We start from the raw sequence: 15,000 nt of genomic DNA, 5'->3' as shown, positions 1-15,000 counted from the left end.
GTGAGTTTTCTCTGATGCTATAGGGCTCTGAGTGAATGGGGGAATGTAGCCGGGAGTCGGCGAGGAGACGGCGTAAATACCATCAGGGGTCCCGTTGAGGAAGAGCCGGTCCGCATATAGAGCGGCCATTCTGTGAGGGTTAAGAATCGTTTATGGAAGTACCCTGGTATTGCACGGGCTCTGTGTGTGTGTGTGGGTCTCTGCGACAAGAAGAGGGAAATGCCCTTAGGAAATAAATGTTTCAGGTTTGATTGCAACAAATTAACATTATGGCTTTTCACGTTAATTTAGTAAAATAATCCTCAAGAATTTACATGAGCATGCTTCGGAAATATGTAATTACGAGCTAAGCTTAATCATAATATTAATATATGAACGTCATGTTTCTAATGTGGTCATCCTCTAGAATAAGATATAAGTAGTCATGTTCTTTGACTCATATGAGGATGATAAACCGAGCACCATTTGGCCCTTTCTGCATTTAGTTTTGATCGCACGTAAATCATCTTTCCCTTACGTACGAGGTATAGAAATGCTCTCTTTAAAAAAATTTAACACCTTGCCAAATGACTGGCTTTTACTCTTACATTCAGGCTAAAGCTTAGAGATCAAAGTAATATCTTATTAACCAGCCTTCCTCTCAAAAAAAAAAAAAAAAAAATCCAGTAAAATCTGACAAATAATAAATGAGATAAATAATTCAAATTTGGTCTTGTCTTAACAGTACATTTTTTCTAATCCTCCTTGCTATCCTATCTGCCGCATTAATTGAACATCATGTATATAAATATGAGTCACGTAAACATTTCAAGTCAGTGAATGAAAAAAGGAAACTTGACTCTCACATGAAACTTGAATAAAGTGGCAGACAGTAGATTTCACAAATGTTTAGGCTTTAACGGCATCTGATCTTAAAAGATTTTAAATGGATGTACAACATTTTTAAGTATTTTACTTAAAAGATACTATCTCGTACTAAATCATTAAATTTCACAAGTTCATTGTTGTAGCCACAGACTCGGCTGATTCTCTTCACTTTTCAACACTTTAAATTTTGACTTTGTATTTTATCCTTTCCACATTTTACCAATGTTTGTGTAGATAATGTTATGGCACTCAAAGGTGGGAGTACTTATAGTAATTAATGAATTGCGTGAAATTTAGAAAGCGAGAAAATTTTGTCAAGGTTTTAATCTTTTACCGTGAAAAATATTTTATTAGAAAATATCTGGGATATCTATTGCCTTAGTCATTTTGTGCTAGTTCATGTAATTAGATGAATTGTTCAGTTTTACATGAGTGACGATTGCGTTTGTAGTAGCGCGAGTAAAGATCGTCATAAAAAACAGGATACATAATTTGAAAACAACTTAGCGTTTTTATTGTACGCCATTTTTGCATTTTAATGCTGATGTTTTTTATTTCATTGGTCATTTTGTAGTCTCCCTTAAGAGTATTCACTTGCTTGTAAAATCTTGTCGACTTGAAGCGGATTCATGCGATACAATTACATAACACCACAGAGGTTTGGGTACGCGTAATATATCGCCCACGACGCCCAACATTCTATCTCCGACACTGTACGTATCGGTTACTCTCCAAAGACTCTGTCCGACTTCATTTAGATGCATTAGTTTAATTCTGTAGTCCACTGAGCCTGACAAGATCTATTTCTCTTGTAAATAGACACAGGCAGATGAGATTACGCTAAGGAACTATAGATATCTGCTTGGTTGTCTCCTGAACACTAGTTAATGCTGATAATTAGGGCGATAAGTATATATTGCGGATGCAAGGGAAAAAGTACGGGCAACCAAATACACTCATTGGAAGGGTGGGTACCGTTCTCAGCTAGCACTCTGCTGGCCCCGCGTTCGATTCTCCGACCGGCCAATGAAGAATTAGAGAAATTTATTTCTGGTGATAGAAATTCATTTCTTGCTACAGTGCGGTTCGGATTCCACAATGAGCTGCAGGTCCCGTTAAATAAATCTAATCCTTCGGGCCAGCCCTAGGAGAGCTGTTAATCAGCTCAGTGGTCTGGTTAAACTAAGGTAGACTGACAGGGAATGGAATTTTCGATGGCTTATTCTTCTTTCGAAAATGAAGTAGTGAGACCTTGAGATTTCTGGTCCTTTAGGTATCAGCTTCACTCCCACATAATATATGGTTTTCACGTATTTTGTAATACAGTTATTAGCAAGGCATAATTTTTTTTCTTTGCCAAATAACTCTTCTGAAATTCTGTGGCTCATATGGATGCATTTAACTTATGAAAGAGCCATTTTTATTATTTGCTGACCACATATTCACCTAACGGTTAAGAATCCCTATTTCTAGGGAGGATATAGAAAATAAGATTTTGGCCAGGAGAGAACAAAATATATCACTCATGGAACCGCTGTTCTGGGAAAAACATAGAATTGAAATTCATAAGTCTTTTTCCTGTAAGAATTAAAAGATGGGTCGAGGGAAGCAGATGACAATTTTCAGCCCTCCCCACCCCCAAAAAAAGTGGAAATAGAACAAAATTGAGCAAAATTTCCTGGAAACGATTTAACTAAGTTACATCAGTAAAGTCACTGATTCCAGTGTTGGAAGAATCAGCTGTGTGGAAACGTTAAGAAGGGGATTTTCTATAGTCATTGTAAATAACACTTCTCTGACGAAAGATTAAGCGACAGTAATGTTTTTCCTCAAAGTTCATTGGCTATTTACTGTTTTCTGTATTTTGCGAAATACTGATTTTTTCTTGAAAAGTTCGTTATTTATTGTTATTTATAATTTACGAAATACTAAAACTGTCACAGATGAGATGTAAAATGAAGTTCCTTTAATCCTGTCCCCTTAGATTGCCGTTATGGCTTACTGGAAGCATGGACAGGTCAATATGTTAAAACTGATTTTATTATCTGTTTGTTGGAACTGGCGCTAAGATTTCAGAAAGCCGAGATTTTATTACTGAAAGGCCTTCACTATGTGTTGCTCTCCCGCACCCATTTAATTCAATCGGATAGAAGAGAAAAGTTGAAAGTGCGAATGACGCCTTGCCTTGTGAAAATACCAAGCGTTATTGAAAATTACAGTAAGCCTTCGGAGCCTTGTGTGAGGGATTATTGAAAATTGAGCAGAGAGAACTGGTTGGGATATACAGTATAATTATAAACTTTCATTTTTTATTCCACGTTTATAATTCCATCACTGTTTTCCCTTTTATTGCAAGATGCTGTTTCTCTATGCTAATCATTGTTACGAGAAAGGGAAGGAGAAGCTGAAAAAATACATACCGTCAAATAGTATGATGAAACGTATTTGTTTCCTCTGTCGCCTTATTCATTAACAGTATTATTTTGCGACTGATATAATTATACCCTATTAAAACAATGCCAGATGGCGGAGAATTATGAACCTGCTAGTTAGGGAATTGTAGGAGATCGCAGCTGGATGTGGAGAACGAGTTGAGGCCAGCAGCTCCATCTCGAAGTTCTAAAGGAGAATCGAATGGGAGACACATTCCTTGTCCTCTCTCTCAAAGATGAGAAGGCGTAGGCTATAAGTGAAATAGAGTCGCCCACCAGAATTTCAAATGAACGAATGATTGATTGCAAGCTATCATGCATCACAACCGCCAGAACTACTGATGATAGGATTTCGAATGAAAGTCGTACCATTTTGCTTGTTAAGGCTTCGCGGTACTGGGGACTACTGTTGGAACTGTACTCGAAAACAAGCTGCAAAACGTTACCATATACCCCATGGCTTGTATTATCTACGTGAGCCTTATTCATTTCCATGACACTTTAAAAGGATTTGATTACAGAGATAATATATATTTACCCAAAGCTTGTTTTCTTCTAGAACTCACGTGTACCTAATTAAAAAAAACGAAAATGGCACCGAGAGCCAAGTCATCTGAGAGTGCTATAGACTTAAACGAAAAAGTAGGGGCACGAAGCCCCGAAATAAGAAAAAAATTTACAATGCCACGAGATTTCTTTTCAATATTATTCAGCTTCAGCGTTCATTTGTAATATCCGTAAAGCCCTCGCCTCAGTGAGCAATCTCAAAACATGGGACGTAAGTTCTCCTGGGCTATAAGTTCACTGTATAATTCGTGCATACGTGTGTGTTTTCCAGGCACTCAATTGCATACCGTCGATCAAAACGAAAATGAATGGGCTATCGTGCAGCCCAGGCGAGGATAACAAATACTTATCTTGCAACGGTGTCTGCCAGAGATTGCACCTAAGTGCTGACTTAGGAACGATTTAACTCATCATCTCTAAACTTGGGAAGATTGATCTTCGTTTTGTCTAATATTCAGTTTAAAAGCTGTAAAGCAGCCCAGTCGTAAGTGGGATTAGTTGCGTCGCCATATTAGGCGATTCAATCAGTTGTCTGGTAGTGGGTTCGTCTTTTCTTCGACGTAGGTTTTGGAAGTCCGTGGAGACGGGCTCAAGAAATCGCAAATTAGGGGAACTACTGATTTCAGTGGTTCTTGGGCCTCATTAGGACACATTGCCGCTTGTATCCGGCTCCTCTGATGTCTGTTGGAAGGTTCAGAATCTCGTTTTTTAAATTCATTTCCTTTTTAAGGAGAGAAGCGTTATCCCTAAGCAAGACACTTCTATTTTAGCCGTGCCCGACACCCGGTTGCCGTGTAGTTCAGTCTGGGAGGACCTGTGGTGATGCTAGTTTCTTCAGACTCTTAATGTATGGGAAGCTGATCTCGAGGAGTAAGATTAAAGTAAACAAACCTGTTGTTGGATATGTACAGGGAAACCTTGAGTCCAAACGACTTATTGTTCAATGCGTAATTTCTTCCAAGTATTCGAACGGGAATTACAGGACAGGGTTGGCCCAGTAGTTTAGGAAAAGTCAAACATGAGCCATCTGGAATCATGTTTATAGATAAGCAACAATTTGATATATTGAAACGAGGCAACACCCCGGACCCTCCCCCCCCCAAAAAAAAAAAAATGAGCCACTGCGTATGTGGATTATATTCCATTCGAAGACATCAGAAATGGGCTTCAAGCAACACACGGACAAGCTGCTTAGGGGACAGTTATTTGGGGCATGTAGTCCAGTTCTCAGGAGAATACGTAACCAAGCATGCAAATATGATCTTCCTGATTTATTATTCTGTCCACCTAATATATCATTCTGTCTCGCGTCATTATGCATCTGTGCATCTCATCACAGATGACTTGCCATGAAAAACATTGGAGAGAGAGAGAGAGAGAGAGAGAGAGAGAGAGAGAGAGAGAGAGAGAGAGAGAGAGAGAGAGAGAGAGAAAATATCACCTCTAGAATTACGTGTGGATAGTTCAGCCCTTCAGGGAGTGGGGTTGCCTCATCGAGGCCCTCCCCTGTGTGAAGAGAGAGAGAGAGAGAGAGAGAGAGAGAGAGAGAGAGAGAGAGAGAGAGAGAGAGAGTGGACTCAAAACCACTTCTGGATCCTCCGCCAACAGAACACGCTCTCGGTGTTACCAACCTCCATGTGACAAATGAGTTGGACTCGGAATGCTATCTTCTCCTCCTTGATTCCCAATAGCCCTAGAGCGCAATTTACGCCGCATATCACGCTATCAGTTTGAAGAGCACCGTTCTTTACTACTGATGTACCCGCGTGCAAACAAAAGCCAGCGAAATTCGTGCAAATGCCGAGCAATCAGACAACGAGCGCAGCAACCCTCGTTTCCCGCAAAAATCTAGCGCTTTTGGCGGGAGAAGTTGCGACGTCATGAATTCCATCTACATGCAAATACGTAATCCATACGCGTTATGAGGCTCGAGATACTTCGAGCCCGGATGAAAAATGGAATAATGTAATTCAAGATCCTCTCGGACAGAGAGGCGGTTTATAGTCACGCTCCCATTTGCACCCTTTATCGTGAGAGGTATCAAGCTGTTTAAGGTCAGCTCCTCTAGCCGCCATGGATAGGCAGGCGGCCGGGAATAAAAGAATTCAAGGAGATTCTAGCATGTTAACCTATCTCTCGCCACATTTACGCCATTTCTCACGAGGGTAGGGGGTGAGTTTTAAGTCAATTCTTCCCACTCTTCACCCACATCCTCTCCATCCTATCCCCTGAAAATTCCTCCTTTGCATCCTCCTCTTCGTCCTCGTCTTCATCCTACTCTTCATCCTACTCCTCTTATCCCCCAACACTCCCACGGCTTCTTCCTTTTCTCATGCGATCAATGCTTTGTGAATCGCATGACTTCAATACGGATGAAGATTTGTGAAACTGTACGAGGGTCAAATAAGGGTAGAAACATTAATCATATTGGTCAACACACACCTTTGGGGAACTGCACAGAGCTCTTGGGGTTTAAAGATGTTAAAAGAAAGGCAGGAGCATTAGGGAATGTGCCTCTCTTGCACGCGAGACCCTGCTCGGAGATGTGTTTAGGCAAAGGAGCGTATCCCTCCGATGTCCCGGGAATCCAATTACGGTCGTTTCCAGCGTCTCTGGAACAGAGATAACCGAATGGAAATTGCAGATTTCCATGCTTTGGAAAGCGATGAACATCTGGTGTTCGGAGAACGACCAAATACACGTCTTGTTTGTTTACTACAAACACCGTTCATCAAGCAAAATCTTCGGAGTTCAGCCAACTGCAATGTTTAATTCCAGGACAGCCGTAGAGCCCAAATTCCGCAGCGAACGGGACGCTCGTTGTAGTTTGTTATTCCACCGACGGGCCGCGAGTCAGCTGCTAATTTCTCAAGCTTGTTTATAGGTGATTGAATGACTACGTAGGTTTGGTTTTCAGCACGTAAATTAACTATTAGAGTAGGTTCAGAGGGTGCGAGATTTGGCGGCCGCGAGAAGATTGGTATGTCGTGTGTAACGTGCGTGCGTGTCAGCACGTCGGCAATTTTTGGACCGCAAGTGCACGCTCGTATGCGTGGATGTTGGTATGCTTGTATTTATGTACCGTGGTTTATACACGTCTGTATACGTATGCTTATATTTACATATGCAGTATTAATAGACTTTTATCTTAAAGGAAATCAGTCATCAGTTATTGCACCATTCATGGCGTGGCTCCAAATTCAAGGCTGCCATATCTTTTATTATAACCTCCTACCGGGAAATCCGTTCCAATTTATGCCTGTATCATGCTTCCGCTGTGTCAGAGCCCTTAATTAGACAGTCACTGTTGTAAAACGAGAGATCATTCCTCGACATCTTTTATGATAATTCTCTTTGACTCTGAATCAAGCCATACCTCGCAATCAGGTTCGGCATCGAGGCTTCTAGATTACACACACCTGATTCATTCATCTAGCTATTTAATAACTCTTCTGTATTGTGTTCTGTTTGATCAGGTATTTTAAGAGGTGTTCATTATTCTAAATGCATGTACACAGAAAAGAATTTTGGCCAAATTGCTGCACAATGATATCAAACAAATAAAAAAAAGTTTAGACTCGTTTCGTAACGAAGCTAATCGCAACTAGGTTGAAATTTACTCCGTCACACAACGCATTTTGGAACTTTCTTCATTAGCGCATTGCGTTAAAATAGTCATGGTTACTTAGAAATAATCAAATCCTCAACTCAACATAACTTCCAGTTACCTTCACATTCTAAAATACATTACAGGATCAGTTTTTAGCCATGAAGCAAATTCATATCAGTCGAAACAAATTTCTTGTAAGAATCGCATTCTCTTTAAATTCATAAGCTGGACTATTCATGGACTGGTCTGGATTTAAAGGTTTCACTAAATTCAACAACGACACCGCTTTTCAAAAACGTATATTAGCAGAAGCAAAATCTTTATGAAAGTTGAATGCTCTGAGCAGCCTACTATACCCTCCGCTTATGCGGTAGTCTGTCCTTACCTGTGAATTATACTTACGTCAGTTATCAGGTGTAGTAATATACACGTATAATCCATTGTTTACTTGACTTTCAAGCATGTGGTAGATATTATGTATGCCCTCACTCTCATGCGTTTACGTTATATTTGATTGAAGTCATTTACGCTCACGCACATAAGAACACAACAGTATTTACAGATAAAAAAAAATCTACTCACATATCGCTCAATTTATGATCTAACTGTATATTTCTGCCACTGAGGCCAATTATTATACAGCTGTTACAACACTTTTGCTGAAGGTTATGGCGTACACATATGTACAGTATATATGTGTGTATGTATATATATATATATATATATATATATATAAATAAATAAATATATATATATATATATATATATATATATATATTATATATGTATATATACATTTATATACATGAATATATATGGATAACATAATATATATATATATATATATATATATATATATATTATATATATATATATATATATATATATATATATATATATATATATATATATTATATATATATATATATATATATATATATATATATATATATATATATATATATATATATATATATATATATATATATATATATATATATATATATATATATATATATATATATATATATATTATATATATATATATTATATATATATATATATATTATATATATATATATATATATATATATATATATATATATATATATATATATATATATATATATATATATATATATATATATATGTATATGTGTGTGTGTGTGTGTGTGTGTGTGTGTGTGTGTGTGTTTACAGAGAAGCGACCAGGTAATGAGGGTTCTCTTTAGGTACTGAAGTTTTGAACAGGTGTTTTTCCTAACGCACTGTCGGAAGAAGAGCTTGTCAGTGATTACTGGTTTTGTATTTATGCCACGTCCCTTTAGAAGAAAAATATGAGCATACAAACGTACAACTATTTATATTAGTGTATATACGTATCTATATACATGCAGTTTATTTATAATTATATATATGTATATATATATATGTGTGTTTGTGTGTATGTGTGTGTGCATGTGTGTATTCTATTAATGATTATGTACATGTTGCATCTCTTGTTGCATCTCATGACACCGCTTTTGCAATTTTCACTACTTCTTACCCTCAAGGCTGAAGTATTGTAAAAAAGGGCAAATAATTCTGTCATACTGGTCCATTCACCATTTTGCCGATAGACGTATCAGCCATTAATTAATAGCTATTATTTGAGCTATTTTACAAAGAAACCACACTGCATATATGACAGCAGTTCAGCTGTGCAAGTACAAATTTAAGATAAGAACAAAAAGTGAAAATTAAACAATCATCATGATTGCAGACAGATCTACCTAGGAACTAACTACGGGAGAGAGTGGACACATCTCTTTAAAAAGGTTATAAATATGCCGAGAGATGAATACACGTTGAAGATGAATGGTGTCTTGAATGACACCAGAAAGTTGCATAGACCAAAGGAGGACCCAGTGGACACACTGAATAGAAAAGTCATCCTTTTAGAAGCCAGAGCAACTAGCTGCATCAGGATGGAAAAATTTCTGCATGCGGTCGGTGACTGTGGGCTTGGCTGTTGCTATGGGACTGTCAAGACCCAGAAACCTGGATATCAGACTCATAATTTCCAAAATGATCTTCTTCTTTCTCTGCATCTTTTCCCACTTCTACGTGGGGTCGATGTCTCTGGCAAGCTTTCTTCCACCTGGCTCTGTCATAAACAGTCGTGTCTCTCAGATCTTTAACATCAAGATGATACTCCGAACAATTAAGAAGGCTAGAGTCCTTGACAATATTGATCCCCTACACCACAGAAGTCTTTTTATTTGAATAAAGTGCCGAATTCATAGAGAGCTTTTAAACCGCAGAATCTGATAGAAACCTAGCATCCCTAACCATGGGCACCCTATCCACTAACATTCCAGTGAAAAAGATCATTCAGATTATCTTGAATAATTGCTTTATCATTGCCAAAATGTGGAAGAGAGGACCATCATTAATCACTAGAAGTAAAGACTCTATGCCAGATATGTGAACATCATCATCATCTTTGGTATTCAAACAGCCAATCAACCAGAGGCTTGGTGACACCTCATAAACTATCAGTTCTCAGTTTCACAGTCAGGGCTATTAAGAACGAGACTCTTCCTCTCTTTGATGTCCTAACTGAGATAAAAGCAATCCCATTGTGTCACGTCAGTCTTCACAAAATCTAAAAACGTTTGTCGCTGCAGTGTCCAGACTGACGCGAGAGATCTGTCGTCGGTGCTTATACCGGGAGTTCTTCAGACATTTTAGTACTTGGAAAGCTGTCCCTGCAGTACTGGTGCGTGTGAGATACTTGTTGGCAAACAATGTGGAAACAGGATTTCCACATATAGGACAACCCCCACCCCCACCAAAAAATCATTGTTTTATAACTATCAACCGCCAAGAGTATGTGTGTGTATGGATCAAATTTTATGAAACATTTATGAAAGAAGCTTGCAATTAAAGGGAAAAGTTGTAAGTACAATATATGGACTTGGACAAAATTTTGATAAATGCAATATAGAGGCCACCGAGGATGCAATTTGTCGAACGTGATATGTTAAGAATATTGAAAATTGTTTATGATGAAAGCGGAGTGTATCTTTGGATGTGTAGACGGTCTATACTGGATATTATATATATATATATATATATATATATATATATATATATATATATATATATATATATATTAGTGCATGAATATCTGTGTGCTTTTACATATCGTAGGTGAGATAATACCCCGACTTGCTAACTTAAAGACAAATGTATTTATGACGTCAAAGGGAAAAGAAAGGAAATAATCCGGCTAGTGCAACTGCATCTTTCGAGGTGGAAGGTATATGGGCTACAGGTGCTGTCAGGCCTTCCGCAGCGGACAAGTTCTTCCTAACAAGACGTAACTGAGTGTGAACAATCCATAACCGAGATATGCGTGTTTGGGCGTCGTAAACATCTCCGATGACGCCTTCCACGGAGGCATTTCTTCCCTCTTCCAGGGCTAAGGTAAACGACGAGGAGGAGGAGGAGGTGGAGGAGGAGGAGGAGGAGGTGGAGGAGGAGGAGGCGGAACAGGAGGGGAAAGAGGAGGTAAGGGCCGGGAAGGGGGAGAAGGAGGAGGGGCATTTCTTCCCTCTTCCATGGCTAAGGTAAACGACGAGGGGGTGGGTTGTAGGAGGAGGAGGAGGAGGAGGAGGTGGAGGAGGAGGAGGCGGAACAGGAGGGGAAAGAGGAGGTAAAGCCCGGGAAGGGGGGAAGAGAAGGGGGGGGAGGAAGAAGAGTAGGTGGAGGAGGAGGAGGAGGAACAGGAGGGGAAAGAGGAGGTAAAGGCCGGGAAGGGGAGGGAGGAGGAGGGAGGAGGGAGGAGGAGGAGAAGGAAGCTACGAAAAGAAGCGTGCAAAGATAATGTCGAAGGCCCCGCACGGAATAACGATGTCACCAACGCGTACGGGACGAGATGAAGAGTGGATAAGGCGACAGATGCTCCGAAACTCTTTTGAGTCGAGAGCAGCGGAGGTGATGGGTAGCGTGTTAGTCACTCAGCTGGGGCCATCCGACCGCTTTGTAGTAAACTCGTTTCGTAATCAAGTTTAAGGATACGATCTTATGGAAGGGTATAAAGGCGGAAGGAAAAACTGGCGAGGCAGATTAACTTGTCCCCCCGATTCTCTTATTATTTTCACTTCGGATTTCTGAAATTCGTAACTGCGCGGATGGAACGATAAACAGCAGTGTTCCTTCCAGATAATTAGAAGGAAAATGAGAAGAAAGGAATGAGGTTAACTCCGTCTCTCATTTGATGTGGCCAGATGAACGAGGCGTCTTCTGGTTTATAGATAAATAATTATTGATCGTCGCTGGAAGGTTGGGAGTCGGGTGGGCTCAGCTGGGATGTCGTGGGCTGGAAGATGGGTGTGGGTGTGGAAGCGACCACCTATCTGCCAACAAGGCTATGAGTAATCTTTCTTGTAATTACCGAGGTCAAAGGGCCATGGGTGTACGCATGCGCCGAGATCAACAAAAGCTCCGTGGGCGCGCGCAAACCTTCTTTCTTCCCAGGGACGTATCGAAACCCCGCCCCCCCAATTGCAGCCCTTTATACCAGTCGCTCCTTTTCACGCGGCTTCTCGGTCAGGTCATGTCCAAACAAAGCTTCAGCGGGACGGAGGAGCCTGCCGTCCAATCATTTCTTTCTCTAGGGGGTGAGGGGTATAGGGGGATTGATGGCATGTTTCCCGATGTTATAAGGGTAAGGGCCTAAAGAACACTCTCTCTTCCTTGTACACTCGTTTACCCTCCAAAAAATATCAGATGAATAAAGGATAATGAAAGCTGTACACTCGTTTACCCTCCAAAAAATATCAGATGAATAAAGGATAATGAAAGCTGTACACTCGTTTACCCTCCAAAAAAATTTCAGATGAATAAAGGGTAATAAAACTCAAATACTTTTCGGCAAACGGATCTTCCCTTCCCCAGATAGTGACTTCCAGGGGTTTTAACCCGGTATGCATCCACCTTTGCGGGGTGTTTAGTACAAGCCCGTTGGGGATTACCGTAAAAACATAAACAAAAGACTGTAAATATCATAAAAATAATGGCCCTCAGAGAAATATTAGTCCTAGATAACGACCCCCGAAAACCTTTGGGGGTCCCTGTCTAGGAAAGATTCCAGAAAACAAATAATAAAGGACGCATTTGGTATGGCATAAAACATTGGCAATATATCAGTAATTGAGGGAAGTGGAAGTAACATCACATTGACTTTAAGATTTTAATGAAATCGTGCGTGGTGGAAACAGGAAATTAATCATCTGGATAATAGTGGAAATTTTTCCCACTATTCTTACTACGACATTGAAGTTGTATCTATACACTGATATTACGCATCTATTTAAAACCAAGGGTTACGAAATTAGGGATATTCCTTTTTATTTGCTGAACGTGGAAAGAATTGTACTTATTTTGGATATGTCTTTGTGTGACGCTACTTAAGTGATCGATGGATATTAATAAATTATCATATAGTTTTCATTTATATGTTGTTATTCAGATGGGTGAATCAGAGGGCAAGGAAGAATATCCAGTGATTAATATGTAACTGATAGCAAAGGTTAGTAATAATTACCTTTGTAATAATTACCTTTGTTTACTGCAGTGCCACGACCACATTTATTTCAAACATTTTTGAAACGTTTAAGACTCCACGTTCAGAAATGTTTGCATTGATACCTTTTTAAAAACATTTTTAAAATGAACTGTCTTAAAATACTTACTAAACAATAGAAAGTGATAAGTAGGTTTTAGACATTTAATTTTCGTTTCATTATTTTCGGAGGTCCACCTATCAGCCTTCATTATTAGGCGGGGTCATTTTTGCAATGTTTGCTACATATGAGCTACAGCAGAATACATTGCCTTGTTGCATATGATCAGCTTTTCTATTATCAGAGTGCTCTTAGGAAAGGAACTCTTTACTTGCAAGTAAGATTCGGTGTATCTTATCATTTGATAACTTTATTGAAATTGTGAACGAATATTGTCAACGGCAAAAGCGTTCTGTAGAAGAATAAATACCTTTTAAGCCCTCGGTACGGTTCTATGGAGGATCTGATTTCTGACGGTGATGAGTATGTTGTTAAATAGATTAGTATCATATTTTGAATTATAATAAACGTCAGTTCTAAAAACGTTAAGAAACATATGCACGCACACGAGGCAAAATTTCAAAAACCTTTTGGAATGATGAACTATTATGAGCGTGATTTCTGTTTAAATCAGAAATACCACATCTACGTTTTAGCAACTGAGGATAGCTTTTCCGAAAGTTTACCGCACCGGAAATCTATTGATTAGGTAGAAGAAAAATTCATGCACACTCGTCGGCGAATAAATTTTTGGAATAATTATTTTCCTGGCACTGACTACAGTCTCCTTAGCTTAGTAATCCAGGACGAACGAGGTAGAAATTCAGTCAAAATTCAGAAGTTAAGTTCAGGAAAAGAGCGCCACACCAAACGCCTAGAAGCGTTACAAAAAATTCCTCGTTCACTTCGTATCTGCGAAACATTTTCTTATGAACTGTGAAATAATAAAAGTGCAAAAGAATCTATGTTGAACGTTACTACTACTACTACTACTACTACTACTTCTACTACTACTACTACTACTATGAGCCTATCGAATATTGCTGCTCACAGAGTGCCAACAACTTAGCCACCTAAAACGCATCTCCTTCCATATTTTCTCCGTCTCACCAGAAACACCACAGACTTCTTTAACTCCTCTGTTTCCAGAAACTTCAGTCCTAGGCACTTTCTGGGCTCACTTCACGGAGTGAGAGCAGAGCATGAAGAGGTGTTTCATTTTTCATCATCACACCTATTTTTCCATATAATATTCCCTTCGGAATTCGATTGGCATCCATTCTCCTAAGATGGCCTATCTAACAGAGTTTGTTTTTCAACTCAAGTGGTTGTAAATGGCGTCAGAATTTTCCACATTCACCACCTCCACATTTGTCCCTCCGTGATAGTATCCTGTGTGTCCCAGGGTCTTGCTCAAACAACGATATTGAAGGCTATCGAGTCTTGTGGGCTGGTGGGCGTAGGTAGGCCTACCCATCGTTATATAAAGCAAGAGTGTAGATAACGCTTCTCGCTGAAAGTTCCATTTTATTTCTTTTTAATTCTAATCACTGGTTGCTTGTCAGGGGCCTACATTTAGTAAAATCCCGGAGGAAATCCGTATTTAACTCTCTGGGTAATGCTGCTGACAAACAGACAAACAAATAGAAAAGTAACCAGGCAGACAAAGAGACCATCAGTTAGAGACACCGTTAAGAAACACGATGTCATCGGCCGTTTGATGAGGATAGCTCAAATCTTGAGCGGCTTCGACCTCATTCTATCGTTGGTAGCACTGCAAGTCCTTGCGCATTTAGACTTTTTTTTTTTTCGTTTCCGAAAGATAAGTTAGGGAATAGTTAAGTCTCAGCCCTGCTCTGTCAATTATAGTCTGAAGATACTGAGTGCTTCACACTACAGACTAATGAGCCTA

This window comes from Macrobrachium rosenbergii, chromosome 44 (assembly GCF_040412425.1).
Source record: "Macrobrachium rosenbergii isolate ZJJX-2024 chromosome 44, ASM4041242v1, whole genome shotgun sequence".
Lineage (NCBI taxonomy): Eukaryota > Metazoa > Arthropoda > Malacostraca > Decapoda > Palaemonidae > Macrobrachium > Macrobrachium rosenbergii.
This window is presented reverse-complemented; position numbering follows the sequence as displayed.